The sequence below is a fragment of the Lepidochelys kempii genome, chromosome 18 (genome assembly GCF_965140265.1).
Source record: "Lepidochelys kempii isolate rLepKem1 chromosome 18, rLepKem1.hap2, whole genome shotgun sequence".
NCBI classification, from domain to species: Eukaryota; Metazoa; Chordata; order Testudines; family Cheloniidae; genus Lepidochelys; species Lepidochelys kempii.
Genome location: NC_133273.1, coordinates 12,809,962 through 12,836,611, shown reverse-complemented (window position 1 = coordinate 12,836,611; position 26,650 = coordinate 12,809,962).

Sequence of the window (26,650 nt, the reverse complement as noted above, 5' to 3'; positions counted from 1 at the left end):
AAGCTTTAAAATAACACGCATCTGGAAAAGCCAATTAATAAAATAAAACAAAACAAAACACACAAATCTGGCGTGGCATTCTCCTAAATTAACAATTTATAGATAATTTACAATTCTCATGTCATTAGGCAAATGTACTTTAAATTGATTTCAAATTAGTGGGTTAATGATTTTCCCCAGGTATCATTTAAAATGGGCAACAGGCGTGGTGTTTTTTAATAAAGGGGCAGGTTGCAATACCCAACTCTTCATTCTGTAATTGAAGCAATAATTGGACTGATGGTCACACTCGAAAGCTGCATTGATCTGCGTCAGGAGAAACTGCTGACTGTCTCTATTGGTAGGACCAAGAGGGGGTGGGGAGGAACTCGTGACAATACTGCAACCGTGGCATATTTTCTATTTTAGAAAATAACTTCCTTTTGCTTTAACTCCAGGAAATGGGCTAATGCATCCGATTGATTTGATATTGTTAAATAACCTTGCAATTTATAGCACTATTAAAAGTTATTCAGCAACACAGCAATCCTAGCTATAAGGGGACAATACTCTCCAACAGCATTACAATAATTCAGTGGTTGTCACATGGTTTCCAAGCTCTTAGGAATAAGAGATCAGCCCAAGGCTATAAGATTTAGAAGACCGATTAGAAGGCCACAAGCAGAAACTAGGTCAGTTCTTTTGTGGGGCCATGCATTATTTTGTCATCTAAAGTCTGAGAAACTAAATTTAATGCTGCAAAAACAGCATGGTCTGGTGGAGTGGGCCCTGGGCTGGGAGATGACTCCTGGGTTCTATTCTCAGGTCTGCAAGTGAGCTTGGGTAAATCACTTCACCTCTACATGCCTCTCTTTCTCTCCCCCCTGCCCCTTTGTTCCATTTTGTCTAAGTTGTAAGCCTTCTGGAGCAAAGACCAAGTGCTTATACAATGACAGACACTTGGTTAATCTAGGTGCCGCTGTGATGCAAATAATGAATCTCTCAGTTTGGCCAGTTATTATGGGACACTTACTGGTCCTGCTAGTGTAAATGCAGAGTAACTTCATTGCCTTAAATCGCCTTACTCCTGGTTCACACAGGCAAAACTAAAATCTGGGCACCCTTGCCATGTGGTTATATATGGTGTCCATTAAAGAATTGATCCTCTGGGAAGTAAGAAATGATCATCCTCATTTCACAGAGCTGAGGAGTAGGGAGAAGAAGGCCCAGATCCTCAAAGGTGTTTAGGCTCCTAACTCCTATTGAAATCAGTGGGAATTAGGCACCTGACTACCTTTTGAAGGTGTGGGCCTAACTGACTTGGCCAAGGTTACAACATGAAGTTTGTGGCAGAGCTGGGAACAGACTCCTGTCCCTTGAGTCAAGTGCTGTAATCACAAGCCCAACCTTCTCCTCAGTGGGACTATGAATTGTGGTATAAGTTGGGAACAGCCTGAGTAGTGTTGGGCTATTATTATTCAGCACCATGGATGGAGACTTAGGTTTAATTTAGAGTTATGGAGGATTGTACTTTTAGCACCATGGACAGTGACTTGTGAATTAAACAGCTATGGAAATGGATTTTGTTGGCAGTACATATTTGTGAAGTGCAATCTCCCGTTGGCTTGCTGTTTACACAAACTCTATTGCTTCCAAGCTTTGTATAACACAATTAAATTCCTCCTGTATTAAAAATTGATATTGGATGAAAAGATCAGGTATTGCGGGGGCAGGGGAGGAAGTTGGAGAGAATGTTGTGCTCCCCATCCCCTTTCAGGCATATCGTTCCCATAAAAGCTACCAGAGAGATCCGACCCACAGTTCTTATGATTAGTTTCCATCAGTGCTGTTCACAAGGTGAGAAAGATGCCTTCAAATCGGGGTGATCCCGCTAAAGATGAAATGCATACAAACTAGGAGAAAAGCGCCCCTTAGCATCTCCTTCTCTCCACAAGTGTTGCAAACGATTTGCAGGGATAGATTTGAGCGAGTATCTCCTCACAATATGTTTGAGCTTCAAGGACACTGAAACAGTCTATCGCTTATTGCACAGAGCCACTGCTGTGAGTACACTATTCAGCTCATAATTATAGTCTTTCATCTTATTAGCATATGTAAGAGTTTTTATATAAATTTTATCCAAACATTCTTAATGTATTAGGCGTCCTCTTTGTGTCTGTTGTACCTTCAGGGCATAAGGAATGCTCCGCACTTGGTTTTTTTAATGTAAATTAGACCTTAACGATGCACATAAATCTGGAGACATGCTCCTACCATTTAAAAAGGATGCCATAAGATGTGTATGAAGAGGAGCTTAATGATTTAAAGCCCCATCTCTGCACCATGCAATACCATTTATTTTTATATAGATATCTCTTCCTTTGTGTGAAATATAACGACATGCTTTACAGTGAGTCAATTAAAGCAACATGGAGAATTGCGGGGGAGGGCGGAATTATGGTGAAGAAATTCAAGAGAAGTGGCATGGTGCTGGGGGAAGACATGGGCTTTGTAGATAAGATGGGGGAGCAGGAGCACCCCAAGCTGCAGAGAGCCCAGAGGAGAGGGGCAGGCAGGAGAGCGAGTTGTGAAGAGCAGGAGATGGAACTAACCCCAGACTGGAGGATCAGCACAAAACCTAGCTAGGCACTGCCTAAGTGGCCCGTAGGCCACATGCTGGTGCTCTGCACAAGGGTGGATTTTCCACAGAGTGGGTGGGTAGGGGGAGTTGCGGTGTTTTCACTTAGCCACTGGGTCTGGGATCAGGGTTGGTTCTGAGGCTAGTAGCTGCATCCGAGTTCAGAGGGGCATGATGGAGCCTGTGCAGTATGGGTTTTGATCCCTTTCTGAAGCTGGGTAAGAAGTCGGTGTATCCGCTTCATTCTTCCATTTCGCGCAGCCTGAGTGCTCCAGCTGCAGCAGTTCTCATCCTGCATAGGTGAGCATGTGATGGGCTTTGGAGCAGGCCCTTGACCACAACTGGAGTCTTCCTGTTGGCTTCCATAGGCTTCCTAATGGATTAGTCCTGTCCCTGGAGAAGCCAATGACATAATGCCCACTGACTTCACTGGGTGCAGCAGTCAGTGGGGCTGGCCTGATGTAGCAGGGAGGAGAATTTGCCCTATGTTCCAGATGTAAGTGGCTGAGTTTCTTCGTGAAATTGTGCCAGGGCCTCCCGCACGCCCTAGCAGGTGACCGAGTGGTTTCTCCGGTCATGCCGATATTTTGTTCTCTATGTAGATTCCTTCTCCTGTTAAAATGCATTTGATTTATTTCTGCCTTTTTGGCTTCAGACATATATTCCGAGTCCACAGGAATTGTGACCTGATGGGACTATCTGTCTTCAGCACAATGCAGTTCTCTGGCAGGTACGATGCGTGTCTGTATGCAGAGAGAGAGGAATTGCAGTTTCTGTAGGCTACCGTTGCTGAAATTTATTTGCTTTCTTAATGTATAAAGACTGTCTCTCGGGATTAGCCAGGGTAGCTAACGCTATTGATTTCTCCTCTGGGGTGGGGAAGGTTGGGAGAAGGACCAATTTCAAAAGCTGCGTCAGACGTGCTTGAGCGTCAAAAAGCCTTCGTTAGGTAATCAAGGTTTTTCATTTTGTGTGTATTGAGGCCTGATCCAAAACCTATTAAAAACACATGGAAAGACTCCCACTGACTCATTCCAAAGAGTTGACTCTACAGGAAGGTAGAAGAGGGGAAGCATGGTCCAGTGGCTAGGACCTCTGGGTAGCTACTGCTATAGGAGAGTCTTGCAAGCAATTGTCATTTAGCATTAAGGTAAATACCTTGCAACTGTGAACAAGACAAAGGCAGAGAGCTCATATGCCTTAAACAACCTCCCCTTGGTTTCACCACCTTTTCCAGCTGATTTTAAAACTGCATCTTTCAGTACTCAAACCAAAGTGTTTAAGCATCAGATTTAATACATAAGAACCACCATACTGGGCCAAACCTATGGTCCATCTAGCCCAGTATCTTTTGTCTTCTGACAGTGGCCAGTGCCAGGTGCTTCTGAGGGAATGAACAGAACAGGGAAATTATCGCGTGGTCCATCCCCTGTTGTCGGGTCCCTGCCTTTGGCAGTCAGAGGCTTAGCCATCTTGGCTGTTAGCCATCAATGGACCGATTCTCCATGAACTCTTCTAATTTTTTTTTAACCCAGTTACACTTTTGACCTTCACAGTGTCCTCTGGCAATGAGTTCCACAGGTTGACAGTGCGTTGTTTGAAGTACCACATGCATACCCACACTGTATTGCTCCAGGAACAGTGTGCAGTAGTGCCGATGGTAAAACTGGGAGGCAGAAAGCAGGGAAAATGGGAAGGAAACTTTATTTTACTTCAGCTCTTTCTGTCTGTCTGTTTCTCCGTCTCTCTCTCACATCAGGACTGATGGTTAGTTGATGCAGGGCTGGTGCTGAGTGGTTGGATATGTAAATGAACTCTTATTTTCATCGGGGATCTTGGTAACAAGAAAAAATCATTAACGCCATCAAGGCTCATCTCTTTTAACACCTGGCTCCTCTCTGGAGAATAGCTAATCGTTTCTTATAAGACTCCAGTGACTTTTCCTTAAGAACTGTGCTTGGGGGGACAATTTCCAAACCATTTTCTTTTATTTCCAAATTAAAATCTGTCACTTTTTTTTCTCTTCCCCCTTCTAAATGAATAGCTTTCACTTCTGCTGTGCTCCTGGCCTGCAGCCGCCTCTCTCAGTTCATGCTAATATAACCCAGACTGATTAACACAGCAGTGAAAATACAAGGTGAGAGTCTCATTCCCAGTCCCCGCCCTCCTCTCGCTGAAATTCAATGGGTCTGCATGAGTGTAGTGGTGCATAGAATCAGGTTCCATGGGCCAGCTGTCAGATGGTGCAAATCTGCAGGATGGAGGCAGTGTGGGCTAGTGAGTAGGGCAATGGGAGACCTGGGTGCCATTTCTGCCACTGCCTGCTAGGTGACCTTGGGCAAGTTGCAACTTGTCTGTGCCTCAGTTTCCCCTTCTGTGAAATGGAGATAATACCTCCTTTGTAAAGCACTTTGGGATCTATGGGCAAAAATTGCTACGTAAGAGCTAGGGATTACTATTGGCCATTGTCTTCAATGGACCTCTGCTGATTGGCTCCAGCCCATGGGAGGATCATGTGCTTGAGCTTGCAGTGAGTTGGTTTGTTTCATGGAAACCTTGAGCTAGGCCAGAGCTGTCTTCTGAATCAGCCGTAAAGGTGATGAATGGCTTTCCTGGAACAATAGTTTTTTCCTGAGGATTGGAGGAGGGAGCGGCGGGAATGGCTGGTCCCCTTGGAACAAAGGGAAGAGATCTAATTAGACAATTTGCAGCCTCATTCCTTTTTATAGCTGTGGTGCCCTTCACGAGAGGGAGGGAGAGCGGGGGAGAGGGTGTGGGAAGGGTAGAGCTTGCGACAGAGGAAATGCGGGCAGAGGAGAAGCCCAGACACCGTGAAGGGAGGGAGCCTCGGTGAGTGGTGGAAGAGGAAGACGTGCATGGGGAGAGGAGGAGGAGGTGGGGAGGAGGAAAGAGGGTGAAGAAAAGGGGAGGAAGGGAGAAAAGAGGAAGAGAATCTCTCTGAAATATCTTCTCCATCCCTCCAGAGGCCTCTAGCCTCCTCCCTACTGAGCCCTGGCTCCTGCCACTGCTCCAAACCCTGGGAGGGGGCGCAGGTATGCTCCTGGGGAAACCTTAGGAAATGTCCCGGAGAGGCAGGTCTCTCTCTAGCACCAGCATCTCTGCTGGTCACTGGAAGGAATCTTCCCTCTATGACCAACTTCAGTCTAATCACTGGGGAAGCGCTGTGGCCACCAGCCCTGCGGGTACCAGGGGAAAGACCAGAAGATCCGTATAGCAGCGGCTCCACCAGCCCCTTCTGTGCCCCCAGATGGTCCCTGCACACTGCAGCAGGGCCCTGCACTGCATGGGGGCTGCCTGCTCTCTCTGGAGCCCCAACAAATTCTGTGCCCCCTCCCAGTGATACTTCTGCTGGGGCTCTGCACACTTGGTGGAGGTCGGGACAGGAGAGGTCCGCAAGGGAATCTGACCTCGGCACCTCTGCTACTGTCCCATCCAGAAAGCCCCTTTCTGGATGGGACAGTAGCAGATGTAACTGTCCAGGAGTGTCTATGTTATTGTATGGCTGTAACCTGGGGGACTGCAGCAAAGATCCCATTAGAAAGCCGGGTACCGGAACAAAGTTTTGTTTTTGTGTTTTAAAGGGGGAGGGGGCGCCTTGGCTGGAGCCATTGTCGCTAAATAGCTTCTTGTGGCCCTGTTGGCCTCTTCTTAAATTGACCTTTGCCCCCTGCTCTCTCCCTTGGCCTGAGGGCAGTTCTGGTGCCACCGAGAACTGTGGTTCTCAGCCCACGGGCCACTTGCGGCCCGGTCAGCACACAGCTCTGGCCCATGTGACATCCTCAGGTCCATATAGAGAGTATCTATGTTGTGTGGATGCGGCCCATATAACATACAGAGCTGCATATGCAGCCCACAGTGGGAAATAGGTTGAGAACCACTGACCTAGAAGGACCTTCTCCCTAAACAAAGGGCCCCCCTCTCCCACCCTTGTATGGCTCGGACTCCATACAGAAACAGAACGAACTGCTGCTGCTTCCTCCTTCCTGCTCTGCTGCTCCGGGAGAGCGAGCTTGACGTTAGCATCTCTGCTGCAGTCCTAGCAGGGCATGCTGCCAGGGCCGCCATCTCTGCAGCCCTCCCTCCCTCGCCGGAGGCATTGGGCCCGGCTGGATCTGTTCGAGCTCTGGACAGAAGACCGGATGCTGCTGGGACAACGGGTGAAAGATGGCCCTGGTCGAAGGCAGGTGTCCTGGCTAAGGCTGCTGTCAGAGGGCAGGGCATGCTGCCTGGAGCTGTCTGGATGAGCTTTACGTCACGCTCCCAGAGGAAAGGGAGCCTTGGCCTGTCTGCTGCGGTTGTAAAGGGAAAGGGAGAAGCTTCTACATTTTGAGAAGCTTTGTGCAGCAAGCACAAATCTGGCTCTTCCCCGCGTAACGCGCTCGTGCCCCATCCCTTACACCCCCAAATGCAGAACTCTCACACCCGTGTCCTCCTTGTGCAGGGCACACCTAGAGGGTGGGCGTCCAGTGGATGAAGCTCATGTGGCATATTTTGCTAGGCAACTGTTAGGTGCCTTGTTTTCAGTGCACTGTTCCTTTAATCTGATTTACTATCTGCAGCCCTTTCATGGTCAGCCATGCATGCATTGTGCACGTTCTGCCTGGTTTTGGTGGCCTCCTTATCTGAATAACTGGCAGCGCCTGTCTGATCTCTATGACTGGAGACATGCAACTGTTCTGTGTGCAGCTGCTAAAGTGAAGGCCCCGGGTTGGAGCTCTGGCCCTGCCTGGCTGCTGTCCACTGGTCACAGTCAGAAGGTCCCCTGTGTTGGCACTGACCTATCATGGAGCAGATCCTCAGCTGGTGGAAATGAATCTCATGGTGTTGACTTCAAATCATGACTGATGGGAGCTTGGTGATTTGCACTGGCTAAGGTTGCATGATTCCAGTACCATTTTTACGAAGAGTTCTTGGTTGCCACAGCTAAGATTTCAGCGTCCTTGTTGCTGCTCCAGTGTTTGCCCTCTGGTAAAGGCCAATAATGCACTCTCCAATTGAAGAGACTCTTCCAGATGGAAGATGAAGGACAACAGTACTCCCCCCCCCCCCCCCCGAAAATCTTCACAACCCAGCAACGTGTCCTGTCCTGGCTCACTTAGAGAGATGCAAACGACAACTGTTGTGTGCAAGCCACGGCGCTCGTGCTTTAATGGCACTGCAAATTACACTCATAAATTTGGAGCACAACTAATTGTTTTATAGAGTAGATGGTATTTTTTTCTTTTAATCTATAAACACTCCGATACCTTGTTGAGCAAAAGGCAATTTATACAGGGTGGGAGGGGAAATCCTGCCAAAGCCAGGAAAAGGGGGTGGGTGTAATTAACTTCTGAAGAGCACTTTGGGAAGAACCTGCTGAAGACCCATTCAGCGTTAGAATACAACACAGCTGAGCACTTCCAGCAGACCACCGAACGCCGCAGGCTTTGTGAATTGCGCTGTTGTTGTTTATGTGACGGTAGTGCTCAGAGGCACCAGCTGAGAATGGGGCCTGGCTGGGTTAGGTACGATATACCTGCATTGTGACAGATTCCTGCTCCGAAGAGCTTGCAAATAGATGAGATGGGTGAAGGGAGTGTGGTGGTCCTCCAGGGTACAGATGTGGAAAGGTGTGTAAAGTATCTGTGAGCATGAGTCAGTGTATTCTACTCTGGCCCTAGGTGACTGGCTTAGGGTCGCACAGGGGAATCGGTGGCAGAGCCAGGACTTGAGCCCATATCTCCAGAGTCCCAGTCTAGTGCCTTAAGCACTAGACAATCCTTCCCCTACAAGGGCTTCGTCCCACATTCATGGAAGCAACCAATAACGCCCCCATCGATTTCAATGGTGGTGTATCCACCTCTGTAACCCTCCAAAGGGAGATTTTAGTCCTTCTCTGCTAGCCGCCTCTTGACAGCTACCAGCACTCACATCACTCGACGTTTTGGAGTCTCAACATTTTCCGTGAGGAGGACTCTGCTGCAGGGCATGGGAATCCCATCTCCTCCCTCCCCACCTTCGGGATCTCTCCCTCTCTTCACCGTGAGATCAGATCATTTAAAAGGCATGTTTGGTGCAGCCTCTCTGGGTCCCCTATTTATCACCTTCCCTCCTCCTTTTTTTTTTTTTTTTCCCCCTACCTGGATTCCCTGCATTCGATTGGCTTGCTCTCTTGAATTTTAAGAGGAGTGACTTTTTATGACTGCATTTTAATTCTGTTTTTACTTGACAGGACAGTTTATAAATAGAACTCCTGTATTTTATACTCTCTCGTGGCCAGGCTCTGATCTCGGTTACTCCAGTGCAAATTGGAGGAATAATTCCACCAGAGCTGATGGAACTGCTCTTGATTTGACCCTGGCGTAACTGAGCTCAGGATCTGGCCGTGCATATCAGACCTTTTGAGGCTGTGGGTTTCCTCCGGATTTTAAATAGGCAGCGAATGTGCATTTTAATAACAAATCTTCACCGTGAGCATAGCTTCTGCTGAGTGTGCACGATTTATTTCCACATTACAAGAGCTGGAAAGGTTGGTGCTGGCTGAGCTTGATATACTGTTTGGGTTTTGGCTTTGCTTCGGTTCAGTAGCCTCTGGCATCGCTTTGCGCGTGGGTGATGGGCTGACCGTGAAGTCAGCAAATATGGCTCTGAAAAGGAGGGGTGGTAAGTGGGGGCTTGGATTGCAGAGTGAGAGATGCCTAAGAACTTGCCTGGAGAGAAAATAATGTAAGAAAATGTCCTAGAGGACTAAATATGACACTTTAATAATTAGTAATAATAAAGCTTAGCGCTTAGCCACTGATTTGTGTTCAGAGCATGTTAGAACCACTTGTATGGAGTAGGGGAGTGAGTGCTAGGATTCCTGCCCGCTCTGCCCCCAGTGTGTTTGGAGAGTGCCTAACACAAGAGGATTCTCTTGAAAATGTTACCCTGGGTCTAAATTCCATTTTCAAAAGGGATGTGGATACCGAAGCTCTTAAATCACTTAAAGGCTTTTGAAAATACTTAGCCCTGCATTGAGTGCAAGGGACTGGACTAGATGACCTCTCAAGGTCCCTTCCAGTTCTATGATTGTATGAAAATGTTCTACATTGTCCCTGCCTCAAAGATCTGGTAAGCAATGTCCCTTAGGCACATGCTTAACTGGAAGCATGTCAGTAATCCTTCTGAAGCTGTTTTCTAGATGGAGGCCCCAGGAAAGAAGTAAAATCTGAAGGGCAAGGAGAAGAACGTAATCCAGATGCATGACCTTGTAGTAAATAAATACGCAGCCATCATGAATATCCTAATCCTTAAGGCTCCACTTCAGCCAACCCCTCAAATACATGCTTAATTTCCACTGAAGTCAAGAAACCTAAGCGTGTGCATAAGTGCTTTGCTGAATAGTGATGGATGGCTGAATTGGGGCCTACTGGGCTGCTAAGGGGGTGTCTGTGACCTGGTGTGGAATAAGATGTTGTTAAATCCATTGGTCACGGTTGCAAAGCCCAGCAGTTCAGAGCGGTTGGGGTTTAGTGTCAAGTTATTGCTGGAGACTCCCATTGGAACCATCACTGTTTAAAAGTGCGGGGGGGGAGGAAAAACCATGGAGATGGGAGCCGGGTGAGATCACCTCTCTCTGGCTTGCTGTGGGCTGGCTGTCCTGGGATCAAGACGGTGGCAGTGTGGGTCCTGGAAGATGGTGGGAGTGGCAGCCTTGATGGTTTAAAGCTCACTGCTTCCAGTCTATCCCTCCCACTGCTCCGTTTGGTGACATGTTCTCTTCCCCCACCCCAATTAAACAATGCCCCAAAAGGAGTGTTGGCCTCATCCCGTTAACATTCACCCATCAAAACACATTCTAGTGATTTCAGCCATAATCATTTCCTACCTTCTGGCATCTCTCTGCTCGTTACTGTGCTCTCCAGGCCTGCATACTGGGAGCCCTGAAGAGCCCTTAGCCCAGATCCTTCAATTTAGACTGGAATGAATGAAGCTGGTTTTGCTGAATTTTCCAAACAATTCTCTCTAACCTTGGACAACTTAGAACCCAGGCTTCTGCCCAACCAACCTAAGAATGAAACTCCCCTTTCACGCAGCCTGACTATCCTGTAACCCTCGGGCCTTGTCACTTATGAGTAACGTGAGTCGTGTCCAGTCCGGTGTCAGTGTGGGAGTCTGAAACCCCGGCTTCTATTCTGTACTGCCGGTGTCCCTGGGTTACAATGAGGCTGATATTTACCCACCTCTGATTGGGCAGTGCTGTGTAAGTAGCTTACTGCTCGTGTGAGCTGTCGTTCGTGTGGCATGAGTTCGTTAGGACTGCATTACTTACCGGCAGCATTTTACTGCTTGGATGCCTACACTACACTAAAACACCCAGGGCTGTAACATTGCAGTGTAGACCTCCGGGCTCAGGCTGGCACTAGGGTCTCTGAGCCCGAATGCCTACGCTGCAGGTTCGAGCCCTGCATCCTGAGCCAGCTGACCCAGGCAGCAGTGGGGGTGTTCTGTTGCAGTGTAGACACGCTCGGTGAGGGTTGCAGTTGATTGCAAACGAATACTAATAAAATCTTTAGCCCGCGCAGCAACATCATGTCTTGTCTTTGTGCAGCATGTTAAGGGGACGTTATTTTTTTAAAATGTATAACGTTAACAGTCTTGGCTTGGTGCTACTTTCCCTGTTCCTCCGCCTCCAACGCCAGATTCCCTTTTTTACGAACGAGGTGGGTCATTTGGAGTAGCAAAAGTTAGTGCTAGAAAAATATAATCCCCTCTTGGCAGCAGGGTTGAGCTCTGCTATCTTGCAAGCTCCCGGGGCGTAGCACCGTACAGCAGGGCATTTCAGCTTCTCAGCAGTGTGCACGCACGCATGTATACATGTATGAAGTGGGGGAGAGGGCCACACACACACTCACTCTGTAATTAGAGCTTGTTTTGAAAACAATTTATTGTAATTTTGGAAAAACTTGAATCACTCTGAGGTGCTTAAAAGCAGCAGCAGCAACTTTTGATTTAAAAAAATCAAAATATCCCAAATTGGTACATACGTCAACCAGCTCAATTATTTTTATATGTAAAAAAACACTGGAAACAGCTGCTGGGTGTTTGTGTATAGACATGTGTGGTGACCTCTGAAGGTCCCTTCCAGCCCTACATTTGTATGATTAAAACCCAAAGCAAAACCATCCAAATCAAATCAGGTGTTCCCAGACCTAGTGACATACCAGATATGGCTCTTCAATCTGCCCCTAACGCAGGATTGAATATGTCTAATCCTGCTGCTTACACTGGTGCAGACTTCATTCTCAGCTTTTCCTTGATGGGCTGGTTGGGGAGGAGGCAGGAGAGAATTACTGGCTGGTTTTGAAAACGACTCTGTCTGGCATGGTAGAAGCCATTACACCAGCATAAAACTGTTTATGCCAGTATAGTTTACTCTGGTTTGTCAAAGAGAAATATGCTGTAACCCTATCAAGTGCCTTGTACTGATATCACTGTGCCCACATGAGGGTTTTTACTGGCATAACTTTGTTGGTTAAAAATCACATCCCTCATTGACCTAATTATGCCAATAAAACTCTTAAAGTGTAGTCCAGCCCTTAGTGGGCAGTGGGTGAGAGAAACACAGTGTCCCCAGTTCTCCAAAGCATATTTAAATATATGCTTAATGTCAAGTGCGTGCTTAAGTCCCATTGACTTAATGAAGTCAATCAGTACAAATAGATCCAAGTTAAATGAACTTGGTTTTGTGACCTTGATAAGTGCCCACCCACCCACATGGCCATGATAATCCTGGAATAAGTGCCTGTAAGCACATGCTTAAGTGCTTGGCTGAACTGTTGAGGCCTTGATTCATCAAGTTTATCCCATGATGGCAGAATATGTGGGTGGGTTATGGGTACACATGTGCTTCCTCTCCTTTACCAAGATCACAAAATAGAATTCACTGGAATAAACCTGCCTCTGTGTTTCTGGAACAAATTCCAGACACTCTATACGAAGCAAGAGGGAGGCAATCAAAGAAATGAGGTTTAATGTAATTGTCGTTAGCATTCAAAAGAGGAAGCTCCTCTTTTTCCACCCCTGGAAACAAATTGTCAGCCTCTGTCTAAATACCCAGCAATGCACTGACGAGTAAATAAAAAACCTCTCAGGATGTGACACTTCTACCGCGGCATGATCGTGTTTTTATTTACTGCTTCATTTAGCTTTTTAGCCGTCGCTTTAGCAAGGCTCAGGGCTGGTGTCTGTGCTGACTCATGGCCTGTGCGATTCCACGGACTGCCGTGGGGTCTCACGGGCAGAAGAATGGTGGCTCTTATTAAAGGGCCCCTGCTGGAACAGGTGGGACTGAAATTTTTGCTGCTTAGTGGGTTGTGGCTGCCACTTACTAAAGCTGGGCTAATGGTGTGAAGGGCCAGACAGTGTGTTGCTCTGCAAGCCCTACTCTCCCCAGGGAGGGGTAAGTCAAAAGGGGGCAAGGTTAAGGTGGGGCAATCGCTGCCCTGCCCCCCTCCAAGACGGGCTTGCAGAGCATAGAGTGTGCTGGAAGAGGGAGAATTGCATGAGATCCTGTGCTCTGGGAACACTGTGTTTGTCTGCAGTGCAGCCTCCTCTGTGCAGCATCCAGTGCAGGGCTAATGGCTAAACCCAGCCCCCAAGCATTTTTCCTCCCCCTTCCTGGTAATCCGACTGTTTGAAGGAGTTTGCTGTGATGGTGCTTTGTCACCTCCTTGGGTGCGGGCATTTCCCGCAGCTACCCAGGCCGTTGGGTTTTACTCGTCTGCGTTGCAGTATCCGATTCACACGCATATTTGTGGCAGAAATCAGGGAACCCCAACGATACCGTATGGCTCACTTGGCCAGTCATAACTAAGCAGCACAACTCAAATGTCTGCTATTTGTGGTCAATTGAGGGGATAATCTAGTGGCTGAATAATTCTGAACATCTAAATTTGCAATCTGCTTGGGGATGTTCCGTGAGCAGATAGAGGCGAAATCCATCTGGCATGACTTGCTGGGAATTGTTCTCTCAGGCTTGGCTCTTCTGCACTGCCACTTGTGGGCAGGTTGGAGAGTGCAACGGCAGAGAGCAGGATTGCTTGGGGGTGGCTGAGGGGGGGTGTGTGTGTGGAAAGAAACAAGGAATTTTTTGTTGCTGAGAAAGGCTCCAGGGCAGACAACACCTGACAATGTCATTGGTGTGTCCAATCCAAGCAGAGCAACTGACCCCGCTTGGCCCCCATACCACTGGGCCTCAGCCCTGGCCATCTGTGGGGATGAATGGGGAATTCTGGATCTCTGGCCCCTCTGCTGAGAGACACCATCCTCTTGCTACGGTGTAAATGCCTCGGCACTAGGAACAGGCCTGAGACCTGTCAAACTCGTTTCACAGTGCACTGATGAATAGCAGCAGCTCTGTGCCGTGACCCACCCAGCTGGATTTGAACTGGTGATGTATGGGTGATGGGCTCTGCTCCCTTGAACCATCCGTTTCACCCTCCCCTGCCCCTGGATGCTTGCAAGTGTGAGTCTCTTTCCTGCTTGCTAGAATGAAGCAGGCAGGTAGAATGAAGGATTGGGGGATGCACCACCATATTCACATGTAAACCTGCCCAAATTGGAGCTGGCAGAGGGGCACAGATCCCTGCTTCAGCTATCTCACTCACTCTTTCTCACACACACCCGTCTCGTCCCACCAACCAGTCCTGAGCAGGGTGTCTCCCCACTTCGGGGAGCTGGGATCAGAGGTGAAAGGGAGCCGATATGCAAAGCGGCTCCTTGACGCTTCCTTGTCACCTCTCCTCAGCCTCTGAAATTGCCCGTTTATAGCTGCTAACAGCAGGAAGCGCGGAAATGATGTCTCCTTTGACATTTAAATTGTAGACTGCATTTCCAGTGAAATTTCCCTTCCCCGCTAGATGTTGGTTCAGGTGTTTTTTAGCCTTTTTATTTTATTAGGATGATTATTTGTTGTCAGGCTGCTCATGATTCAGAACTCACCGGCCTTTTGCTAGGAAGCTTGCGGAAAGCATTCTCTGCTCATAACCTTTGCTGGTGCATGGGACTCTGGCATTGGGCATCCAGCCAATGGGACAGGAACCAGCCTCCCGGCTCTCGTGTGCTCGGATCTGCAACCCCCACCAAACAGAGTGTGCATCAGTCCAGGTGCTCTTTAGCTATTGACTCTTCAGCTGTTACCGCAGGGACTAGCTGCTAAATGAGAAAGCAGCCAGGTCTCCTGGGAGCTCCCCTTTCAAAGGGATAAAGCCTGGGATTTAGAATCCAGCCTTAACATCTCTTTATTTTAAATCCATCGTTCTGTGGGATGGATAAAAGTTGGCTTGTGTTTTTGTTTTTGTTGTTAACGCCTCATGATGAGAGATGCTTCTTGTGAGTGCTGTTAATTGGCTGGGCTGGGAAACCATATTGTACCAGTGCAGAGAGACACTCAGAGGCTGGAAGAGTTTGGTGGGAGGTTTGGGGATGGGGGAGAGAAAGAAAGAAGCCTGACAGAGTGAATGAAGAAGGTGGCAGGCAGGTGAGGGAGGAGGGGCGGAGTACAATGGGGAGTCTGTGTGTGTGTGTGCATGACCATGTGTAATGGGATGATACTGATTTGTGTTTTGTGTCCTGCTCTCTCAAGCCAGCCTCAGAAGAAATCCTGGGGGAAAGACCTAGTGGTTCTACCTCCTCATCCAGTTATTTCCCACCCTGGGCTGACTGGGATTCTATCCATTGGCCCAAAAATTATTTGGTGCATCTGTATCTCCTAGGGAGACCTCTTGCTGGTGGATGGCATTGCACAGTGCTGACCCTAGGAGGTCAAATGAAGGGGAGGGAAGGGAGAAGGAACCCCCACCTGCCTGAAGGCTGTTGGATGCCCCACTCCTGCAGAGTGGGGGAGGGCTTTCCATTCTGTCCTGCAGAAGTCCAGCTGTGCAGTGAGATCTAGCTGCCTCTGGGGAATAGCTGTCATAGTGCTTATTGGATAATAACCAGCAAAAGCTTTGGATCTGCCAGCAGGAGAGTCACAAAACACTCAGAGGAGTTCGCCATGTGCCTTGTGTTTTTGCTTTCTGCCCAGCGCGTTGTGTTGCGGCTTTCCTGAGAGACCCATGGGGCCTTTTCATCAGCCCGGCTTTACGGAGATGCCCTGGGATCCAGCTGCACGGCCAGCTTTGGCATTGCAATGAGTGTTGCCACAATTTAGCTTTGTGGGGAATTGTCGCTAAATCCCCTTCTGCTGCTTTGCAGACGTACCTCTGGTCCTGTCATGTTACTGCTGCTTCGGTCAGAGCCAGCTCTAGCCCAGCATATTCAGGCAAGGAGAGCAAGGGCCCGAAGCGCTGCTGTATGTTGCGGGCCCTCCTGCCGAATAAATGCTTGTCAGGATTCTTTTAGCATCAAAATCCCCTGCTTCCAGTTGTACGAGTGCAAAGCCAGTGGGGTGCTTTGTGAGCACGTTTTGGCCCATTGCCTTTGTTCTCTAGTATCCAAATTGTATAGATGTGAGGAACCACATAAAACCTCCTGTGGGATCCCTTTGAAACAGACGCCTCTAGTGCTCTTCTTCGGCCACCACAGGGTACGTGTCCATCCCCGGGACCCTAGCTGTGGGGTTGACTGTAGGCTGCTAGCAGCTACATGGCACAGGGTGTTTTGCCTGGGAACTTGTTCTGAAGTCCCATGGTCTTGGCCAGGCTTTACAAATGCCTCCTGCCGAGCTGGTCTGGGTCTGAGGAGATGCAGCTGAGTCTCATTAAGCGAGTCAGCCAAGCAGGGCAGGTAGCCTCTCTTTACACTAGAAAGACGATTTAAAAAGCTGTGGAAAGGGAGTCTGTCTGATCTGGAAAGGAGTGAGTGATAGTGTTGTCTGGAGAAAGCAGATACATAAAGAACTGGGATAACATGCTGGATAATTAGGAGGGATTTTTAAAATGCTGTTTAGTTCTCAATAGGGTTAAGATGTATTGGATAAAAATACTGCAGGTAGGTTCTGGACAGCAGTGCTTTTAAGTGGAAGGCTCAGTCTGCAAATGAAACCAAACCCCTTTCACATCCTTGTTTCTGTGGTGTTGAACAGCTGCCCTGTCCTGGCCCAGAAGTGGCTGCATTTTAGTAGTGGGTGAGCTAATTCTTGTATAGGTGGCCTGATTTAGTTGGTGTTGGTCCTGCTCTGAGCAGGAGATTGGACTAGATGACCTCCTGAGGTCTCTTCCAACCCTAATCTTCTATGATTCTATGGAAAGATTCAAAGTGCTTTGGAATCCTTCAGGATGGGAAGGGATTCATCATTGTGAGAGGCCTGATTCTCCTTTCTCTTATGCCAGTGTAAACCAGTAGTAATGCCATCAAAGTCAATGGAATTACCCAGAGCTAAATCAGACCCCAGCTGATGACTGAAGTGTATGGTGTGTCTGCGCCGAACAAACAAAATATTGTAACTGCAGCAAAGATGACCCTTTGCATCTATGCAGCCTCTTTCATCGGCGTCTCAAAGCACTTGACAAACGTTAATGACCTGAATCCCACACGTCCCTGCAGAGTAACATAACCCCCAGCTCACAGAGGAGGGAGATACGACACTGAGGCTCAGGTCAGAGCTTTCACAAGTGTCTATGAAACTTTTAGGATGCCCAGCTTGAGTTACGTAGGGTCTGATAATTGTTTTAATAGGTGCTGAGCACTCACAACCCCCGTTCACTTCAGTCTCTGGGCCTTCATTCGCCCCAGGTCACATAGGAAACTTGGAGAACAACCAGAAATAGAACCCGGGCCTGCTGATTACCAGCTCTGTGCCTTTAAAAGGTGCTCTAATCCTGTGCTCAAACCCCGCTTGCACCGCACTGACCTTATGGACTTACTCCTGACTGACACTGGTGAGCGAGAGGAGAATGGACCAGAAGAGCATCAGTGACGGAAGAGCTCCATTGAAATCAGTGGCCATATATTGGGTTCCGTTCAGCAGTGCAGACTGAGGGCCCTCACGTACAATAGAAATACAATGGTGTTTGAGCGTAGCAGAAACACTAAAAAACGAATCAATTTCTGTTATAAATTTATTACAGCTACTTATCTTTTTAAGGTCCCCCCCATATATATTTTCTCTTAATTGACTTGGCTTTATTTAAAAATTCTGTCTCCATAAATCTTGAGTGACACTGAGTGTTGTAGAGTATATCAGCCCGTGGTAACATTTCCGCTTGGCTTCTAATACTAGATGGGAAAGAATTATTAGGCCAGCTAGCTTGTCTCCGCTCCCTACAGTATATTTTCCCCTATGTTTTGAGTGGTCCAGGCTTAAATTAATTCAGGGCTTGGGGATCCCATACTTCTTACAGGAGAAGATTCCCCAGTGTTACAGACATTTTTTTTCCTGATGCCCTGGGTTATTTATATTCCCCTTTACTCTGCCGACTACCCCCGCTCCCTCCCTCTTTAGATGAGTGTCTCTCTGAGGGTTAGTATCTGAGAGAGGACGGATGGTCTTGGGGCTAAGCACCTGACTGGGGCTCAGGAGAGCTGGATTCAATTCCTGGCTCTGCCCCAGGCTCCCTGCATGACCTTTGGGTAAGTCATGTAGGGCCAGGTTGTGTGGCCCCTATGGTCCCATTGGTGTCAATGAAATACTACTGATTTACTCAATAGAACTAAGAGGCTCATATTCTGGCCCTTACTGCCCAGTGTCCCCGTTACTAGTGGGATAACAATGCATTAACTTTCCCACCCTTTGTCTGGCTGGTCTATTTCGACTATAAGTTCTTTATGGCAGGAAGTATCTTACTATGCATACAGCACCTAGAGCATTAGGGGCCTCGATCTGTTGGGGCTTCTGAGCACTACCACATGGCAGATAAGAATGGGACCAAGCTCGACATATTTAGCTCTCCGAACCTTCTCAGACTCTGCTCCTCCAGAGCATAGTCAGCTTCACAGCTGTTCTCTGCCACGACCGCACTTTGTTCACTACTTTCTGGTGCGAAGAACTTTACGCAGCCAGGTTCTTATGGCTTTTGTTGTCTCGGTGACATTGCACGGTGGTCTAAATACAAGAAAGGAGGTGGATCACTCGAGTCTTAGGTATTACACAGGTCCCCGGAAAATCGAGGTTAATTGCTGAGGTTCTCTGGGGTAGGAGAGCCCTTTACCTTGGGCAAGTTCTATGGGGACTGGTGCAGGGAGGGGCCCACACTTCACCCCAGCTAAGTCCAGCAGCACCAGTTCCAGCGATCTGCTTTTCAGAAGGGTGGCCGGCAGGCTTCAGTGGTGGTTGTGGAGCATGAGATCAGGGTGTCTTGGGACACAGCTGGTGTTGGCTGGTAATAACCGCGGAGGTCAGTGACCGCTCTGTCTGTAACTGATCAGTGAAAGAACAAGCTCAGAACTGCAGGTCAAGAAACAGCAGCTGTCCTTACCCTGGAAAGCCTGATAACATAATCTTCTAGTAATACCAACATCATACTAGCAGCTGTTGGGAGAGAGGGGGAGCAGGGAAATTGGAGCTCTGAACAGGGGGTGGAGGGAGGTGGGAGAGAAGAGGTTCAAGGAGTGAATGTCCCAATTGATGGCTGGAGAGATGTCCGGAATCAGAGTTTTGGGATGGGGGTGGGGAATGCTCCAAAAGTGAATCCCTGAAATGAGGAGGCTAGTTCTGGTTCTGACTTACTGTGGTGGTTTGGGGTCACATTTTGAGTTGGCGTCTCCCTTCCCTGCTGAATCCCACATTTTGTCGCCTTGTCCAACAAAGGAGATGCACAGAGCACTCTATGGGTCCGCTCCATGGGCTGGCTGGCTGCACTGGTTCTGTGTGTGTTAGAAAACTTCCCTCTCCCCTGAAAAGGAGCCATTTCAAAAGGACCATGCTGATCTGCTTGGCAAGGGTGGTGACTGGAAATCAGCAGTGACCCCTGGGCTGGCAGGGCTGGATTAACGCAGGGGCTTTAGAGGCTGCAGCCCTGGGTCTCGGGCTAAGGGGAGCCCTGCAGGCCCGTGGGCTGGATGGGGCCTACTGCTTCTTTTCGTCTGGCCTGCGGTGCTGGGAACAGTCTTTCTAGCTACTTCCCTGAAAATCTGTTACAGGCCAGGCTGCTGTTCCACCAATGTGCATGCAGCAGATGTAAGCTGAATAATATGATTTGTGGCATCAAATCTCTCATTAACCAGCAAAGCCAGGAAATAACTCATGAGTCACTAGTGTTAGAAACACCTGCTATGAGACATTGGGAGTCCCAGCTTCCCAATGGTTCAGAGGGTTATCAGACTATCCACTGGTCCCTCAGGGCATGATGGGCCACTTACGAGGCTGGGATGCTTCCAGCATTCAGGGCCGATGGGGACCCTGGCTTCTCATGAGACATTAGCCCAGGGTCCATCTACAGAGCCTGATCTCATCTGTGCCTCCATCCGTAAAATGTGGGTAATGACACAGCCTCCTTTACGAAGCACTTTGAGATCTGTGGATGAAGAGTGCTCGGTATTACCATTAGGATTCAGACGTGATGAACAGTTTCCCCCTTCTTGCCTTGTTCCCCCTCCCCTCGGGCCACAGAAAGTAAGCAGGCCTGCTTAGGCAGCGTCTCTTGCTGGGATATCCCAGGATAGTCAGGGCCCTGTGCAACCCGGACATACCCTGCTCAGAAGGGAGTGAGATGCACGTCTCCACTTGAGAGGCGATGGCCAGAGATCCTGGAGTCTAGAGTGGCTGCCCTTGCTGGACCATAGAGGGGAAGCACAGATGCAGTTGGCATGAATTGTGACAGAGGGAAGGCTGGGTTTGGTGGGCTGGGAAAGGGGTGGGGGTTTATTGGGTGCGGGTGCATGTTACATTTTTAGCATGTGGCTATTTTTAACTCTTCCCCCGCCTTCCTTAGCACCCTCCAGCCCATGAGAAAATTGTCCTCTAAAATTCAATGCCACAGCATATTACTCTCCAGCTTATTGCTGTTTAATTTAATTACCAAATGTCATTTATCCTTCCTCCTCACCAGAGAGCTACCGATTTCTTTTACGTTTCAAAGGAATCGCTGCTTATTCTGCCATTCTGGGGGTTTCATGTGTAATTGTAAATTGCTGAGCCTGACCAGTTGAAAATGAGCCCTGGCGCGCTCCTCCCTCGCACAGGTTAATCTAGGTCCATCTCTGGATTGTTCACCTCCAGAACCAAGAGACCTGCCCCACAGAAAAGCCCAGAGACACTCTTCCTCCCGCCCTCCCTCCTGCCCTCCTGTGTGTTCCATTAGGACTTGGTGTCTCAGCCTTTCCCTGCCGCTGCTCAGCTTAGAATGAGCTGCTTCACTCGGCCACGCCTTGCCGGGCTACGGAGCCAGATTGGGCCACGCTTGCACTCGACACTGCCTTGCTTTGCAAGCAGCCTTCAAGCAGAGCGAAGTATTGCCCAGCATGAACAAGAGTGGCACAATCTGGCTCTATGTGGCAGACCCTGAGCTGCTGCCCTGGGATCTCTTCTTTGGAAGCTGCAGTCAAAAGTCGATTTAGAGAGAGCTGGCTAACATGGCTGCTGGGGCGCTCAAGGCAGCAAACGTTACAATGGTAGACGATATGCTTCCCCTGACACCCCCTCCCCCAACAACAACAATAAAAAGTGCAATTCACCTGTGGAACTCATTGCCACTGGACATCAAGGAGGATAACAGCTTAGCAGGATTCCTAACCAGGACTGGAGGCTTGTGTGTAACAAGCACATCCAGAGTGACAGTATAGCAAGGATTTTAAAAAAACATTGGCAGGGATTTAAATTTGTCGACATCCTACCTCCAACTAAGGGGATTAGAGTGAAATTTTCCTTTTGCATAGGTTGTCCAGCAGCTGCCTACTGCAGGGTTTCTTGCCTTGTCCTCTGAAACACCTGTTGGAACCTTTGCTGATCTGATCCAGCAATGCAATTCCTGTGTTTCCGAGAAGCCCACAGCTCCTGGCCCCCCTTATTAATTGGGTCACATTCTTATCTCTCCCTGTGTCGCACTACTAGATACTTGTATCGTCCTCCTCACTGAATTGAGCACCCGTCCTCTTTTTACCATGAGACTTCTTCCATCTCCCGGAGCTCCACCCTCCCCAGCCAGTGCAATATTGTTGAAAAACCAGTTTTCTATGGGGATTATCTTTTTATCTGCCAATCCAGCTCTCTGCTCCTTGAGTCTGTGTTCACTGTCCTCTGTGCAACTCGGACCCCTGGGTCCTGAGCCTTGCCCCCTTATTAGCTTGCTGGATCAGCTCTTCAGAGCTGAAGAGACTGTTTTGTTAAGGAAATTCACAAGAGGCCAGATGCAGGCAGGCACTAGAGAGAGCGAGAGCAATAGTGAGAAATTTGCAGGACGTGAAGAGGGGATTCAATCTTCAGGCTCATTTCTGGGTGGAAAAGAAGCCGAGCACTGCTCTCCACTCAGCGAGAGCCAAGTGCGCAAAACCCACTGGGTCTGTCGTGCTTGATACTCTCCCTGCTGCTTTGACACAAATCCAAAGCATCTCATTGATTTTCTGTTTTGTTCACTTTGAGCTCAGCAGTATCAAATTACTCCTGTTTGCTAGGCTGACTTATTGCCAGCCATTTCCAATTAAACTACCTGGCAGAAGAGACTCTAAGAGGGGGGCAGATTTGTCCTCCCTCCCAGGTGTTCCCCTCCCCCACTTTGCAGTGGGACAAAGAGCCACAACAAAGAGCCCAGTGGATTAAGATCACGTTGCAGAACCCGCACAGCATCCCAGTAGGAAACCAATTCCCCTTGTCTGAGCCTCCTTGTTAACGCTCTCAAGCTAAGCGGGGCAGGGCCAGGCCAATGGTTCAATGAGAGACCTTCAAGGGGCTTGCCAGCACTCCTGGAAGCAGTGTGAGTGACTGGAGAGGAAAGGTGGGGCTCTCAGTACTGAACTGGTGCCCTGGCATGGCCCTGGGGCCCTGTGCGGCTGGCAGGGTTGTTTTTCACATGAGGCATAATGAGACTTTGACAGACTATCTAGGTGGTAAGTTCTTTGGGGCAGGGGCTGCCTTTTGTGTTCCGTGTTTGTACAGCGCCTGGCCCATGACTCTGGCTCCTGGGTGCCATGATAAAATTAATAGTAATAACTTAAGTACTTACCTGGACCCCCTCACTGCCGTGTCAGAGCATTTCACAATCTTTAATGTATTTATTCTCACAACACCCCTGTGAATGCAGGGTAGTGTTATGCGCATTGGACAGGTGGGAAACTGAGGCACGGGCTAACTGACTAGCCCAAGGCCACACAGGGAGTCTGCAGGGACTTGAATCCAGGTCTTCTAACCCCTGGACCATGCTTCCTCTCTGTCACTAGAGTTCCCATGACACTTTTTTTTTTTTTTTTTTTTTTTTTTTTTAAGACTAAGGGACATCCTATGTACTGATCTCATTGCAACTTTTGCTGACTATCCCACCACCCTGAACTTCCTCTGCTGGTTAGCTGAATGTGGTATTCTCGCTAGAGGGACGTGGCACGAAGCGTGTTCTGTGATTCTACCTGCAACACAAGTCTGTCCCCAACATTTTGTTTCTCTGTGTTTACACTTTGAATGCTCCCCCATACCCTACTTATCTGTGGCTTAGGCAAGATGGATTATGCAATGTATGTCGGTATTTTCCCTTGTGAATCGTTCCTTCCAACCCCCTCATGGCTCTTGATGTTCCGAGGAGATCAGCAACTCATAAAGACCGTAATGGTTCCTACAGTAAGTTTTATCTTGACAGCACCCCCTCAATGAAAGGGGGAGGGAACCTGGGCGTGTGGCTTACGGTAACTTCACCAATGTTCTGGGGACTCTTGCAGGGCCCACCATCTGCCATGCAGCATTAGGGGAAGGGGAACAGCAATAGGCACTAGGTACAAGTCGGCTTGATTCAGTAAGCACCAGGGCACGAGTGGGCCTTTAAGGCCATCTGGTCCGCCCCAACACTTGACTTTCTCGCCAACTCGTTACATTTTCAGTCAAGCCCCTTTGTCTTCTTGCCCATGCTGCCCCTTGCGTTTCAAGGAGCTCCCTGTAAACATCTGCGAATCTGCCTCCTTGCCCTCTTTAAAACTCTCCTGCCAAGTGCTCGGCGGCTGGTGCACTGAGACAGGTGCCATGTGCTCAGCGGCTGGTGCACTGCCTGTCATGCTGACCCATGCTGCCTCCTTGTTGCCTTGTTCTCCCCATGGCTGTCTCCAGCTGTTGTCTCTTGTCTTATGCTTTCGATTGTCAGCTCTTTGTGTTCTGTGTGTGTACAGTGCCTGGCACCATGGGGTTCTGGGCTATGGCTGGGGCTTCTGGGCCATTCCTGCAACACAAGGGACCCTGCAGAGCATCTCCAGTCCTGGAAACTTTGCAGCTTCCCAGAGCTGTGATCTTTGTGCTGGGCTTTCCTCTTCAGCTTCTCTTTTGGAAGCCCAATTTCTCTGTTGGCTGCGAACTGGGGGAACGCTATTTCCCGTCGTTTACTGCGAGCACCAGAGACCCGGCCACACGCTGAGCGTTTGTGGTTCTTGGTGAACAATCTCTTCGCAAACCTTGTTTCCCCAACCTGTTGTCAGACTTATTTATTTTTGGACCTAATATACTTTTGACTCAGCTCTAACTGAATGTGTGTCCTGGCATTTTTCTTAATGATCTCCTCTGATTCATCCATGTTCGTGCTTAATTGGAGATTAATTGGGGAAAAATGGTGTTTGTGCATCCCAAAAAGGGAAACGGATCGTCCGCATATGTCTTGTGCAGCCCTGGCAAACAGCAGGGAGGAGCCCAGCAATATTTCTGGCTTGCCCTCCACCTTGATTTCAGCATCCCCGTTGCTCACCCACCCCAGTCTAGGCTTCGGAGCCTGAGCGCTAACCCAAGCCGCAACGTCTACACGGGTATTCTGAGCCTCACTGACATCGGCTGTGTAGACGTACACTGGTGGCACCAGCTTAGGTGAATCTTTTAAGAGTCACTTAATCAATGCCCAACTCCTTCTCCTCCCTATGATCTGCAGGATTCCAGCCCTTGCAGGATTCGACCCCCACCAACATTTGGGGCTCAGCATTGAGTGCCCATGCTGGAGAGTAAGGAGGCATAAGGAACCCTTTCGCTTCCCTGCATGGGCTGCCTGCATCACAAGACCCTAGTGATAGAAGAGCAGCTATTGCCTGACTCCTAGTCCCCCTTCCTGCATGGGTGGGAAGGGAAACCTCACCCCCATATGCTGCCCAGTGCTGCTGAGCTGCCAGAAGGGGATGCAAGCCTGGCCAGGAGTAGGGCTGGCTCTGGTTACTTCACCCCATGGAGCACTGGGGAAGCGGGGACCAGCCTGAGATTCTAAGTGGGTCTCGATCCTGCAACCACAGGCTGTCACTGCCGCGCAGGTAGCCAAACCCACGTTAGCTTCCCCTCCCTCACTCGGGTACCAGAACAGCAAAGTCACAGCAGCATGGACCTCAGCTGCCTGGAAGCCCGAGTCCTTGCTCCAGTGTCTAACCCGCCTGAGAATCCATGCGGCTTTGCGGCTCCAATGCCTGAGCTGGCCAGATGAAAGCTAGCTCAGCCATGCCTGCACGAGCTGTAGTCACGCCCCATGGTTGCTGCGCAGACCTACCCTTAGAGTACAGGTCAATGCCTGCCCTGCTCCCCGGGGCAGGGCAGCTGTGCACAGCCCCTTCCTCAGGCTAGGTTGCCAGCTTCATGATCCAGCCCTCTGGAGCAGCCTGTTTGTGGTGTAACGTCTTAGAGAAGGGCGCATGCTGCACAGTTCAGACCCCATAGCTTGGAGGGGTCTGGATTTCAAGGGGTGGCGGGAGGAAGCTGAGACCCTCGCTGGCGTCTGTCAGCTGCCTCCAATGCAGGAGCTGTAATCCCAATGCAGGGGGGCTGGAACAATTTGTACAAGGGGGGTGCTGAGAGCCATTGAACCAAACTGTAAACCCTGTATAGGGTGGAAACCACTTTGAGCCGGGGGGGACAGCGGCATACCTAGCTCCAGCAACTATGTCCCAGTGTGATCTGAGGTCCTTGGAAGACAGGTGCAGGGTGTGTGTGTGTGTGTGTGTACACGCCCAAAGGTGGCTTGGCTTCTGATTTAACACAGCTGCTTATTTACACCTTCCCCAGGAGCTCCTCTGCTGGATCGGCCCTAATGAGGGAAGAGGCAGCTTCCGGCCCATCTGCGGCTGGGCATGAGCAGACCAAGGGAGACGGGCTGTGATTTCTCTGCCAAGCCTCAGGGGCACTAGCCCGTTGTGGATAACCAGAGACTCATGGTGGAAGCAACTGAACAAAGAGCTGCTCCCTCCCCGCCCCCGGTTCTGGCTACCTACATGAGCCTCTCGCCCCTGCTCGGCAGCCCTGTAACGCTTGTTCAGTAACTGTCTCCTTTCAGTCACTGAGTAGGGAAAGAGAAAATAGTAGAAGGGCAAGAGGGTGTTTGGCAACACGAGTCGCCTGTCATCCCTGGCTAGAAAAGCTAAGCCGGAGGCCCGCTGGGTATTCCTGGCTCACCTTTATCACAAGCAAGGGCTAAAGGGATGATAAATAGAGGCTTATTCCAGCAAATACACCATTATCCATTAACAAGCAGTTAATGGCACAGCGATTCAATAACCATCTCTCATAGCAGACAGGGCGTTCACACTGACAACATCTTGGCTAAATGCAGAGGTTGGGCTTCCGGGGGAGGGTTGGGTGGGATCTCTTGCTGGAAGAGGGTTTAGGGGTGGGGGAAGTTTGGGGTTGAGTGAACCTGGAGGTTTTAAACTCCTCGCTCAGCCGCAATCTGGTGACTTAAGACAGGTATTTCAGTCCAGCGGCCCACAGCTCTGCCATGGTGAATGCCGACCTCCAGCACGCTGCAGCTCTTTCTCGTGCTCCCCGCCTCCCCAATACAGGCACTGGCTTGCAGGCCCCGCTACGATCCCTGCATACCCTGGGTGGAGAGGTATGAACACAAGGCAGGGGAATCCCTAGGTTGTGTAAATCCACTAGAGCCGGCTCGATACCACCCACTTCTGGCACCGGGGGTGTACTGGGGTAAGGCCAGAGCATGCTGAATTCTCTTGAGCCTTGAG